The sequence below is a fragment of the Oxyura jamaicensis genome, chromosome 5 (assembly GCF_011077185.1).
Source record: "Oxyura jamaicensis isolate SHBP4307 breed ruddy duck chromosome 5, BPBGC_Ojam_1.0, whole genome shotgun sequence".
NCBI lineage: Eukaryota > Metazoa > Chordata > Aves > Anseriformes > Anatidae > Oxyura > Oxyura jamaicensis.
In genome coordinates, this window is record NC_048897.1 from 29,064,175 (window position 1) to 29,064,523 (window position 349).

At 69.9% G+C, this 349-nt stretch overlaps 1 protein-coding gene across 1 annotated transcript in view; it reads right to left on the reverse strand.

Annotated features, from left to right (window-relative positions):
* The window catches only part of LOC118167334 (V-type proton ATPase 116 kDa subunit a3-like), a 5,653-nt gene extending 5,310 nt beyond the window's left edge, over nucleotides 1-343 (reverse strand). Inside the window, exon 1 of the mRNA XM_035326630.1 lies at nucleotides 248-343. The gene's annotated coding sequence lies outside the window, so the exon portion shown is untranslated. The remainder of the gene's footprint in view (nucleotides 1-247) is intronic.
* Between the last annotated feature and the right edge of the window lie 6 nt (nucleotides 344-349).

The following is a 349-nucleotide window of genomic DNA, read 5'->3' on the forward strand; positions in this document are numbered from 1 at the left end:
TGGAGCACCCCAAACCACCCAAACCCCCAAACCTTGCACCAAGGCACCCCAAACCCAATCCCCTGCACCCGAAGCACCCCAAATCATCCAAACCCCAACCCAAACCTTGCACCCGGAGCACCCCAAACCACCCCGAGCACCCCCTGCACCCCCGCCACCCGACACCCCCAGCCCGCCCTGCCCACCGCAGCCCACCCCGCCACCCCGAGGGCCATCCGGGCGGGGGTCCCCGCGTCCCCCTACGTACGTCCCTGAACTCGAGCAGCCCCCGCTCGCCCAGCTCGCTGACGCAGCTGTACGCCGAGGCCGAGTGCAGGAAGAGCTGGGCCAGGCAGACCTCCTCGCTGCG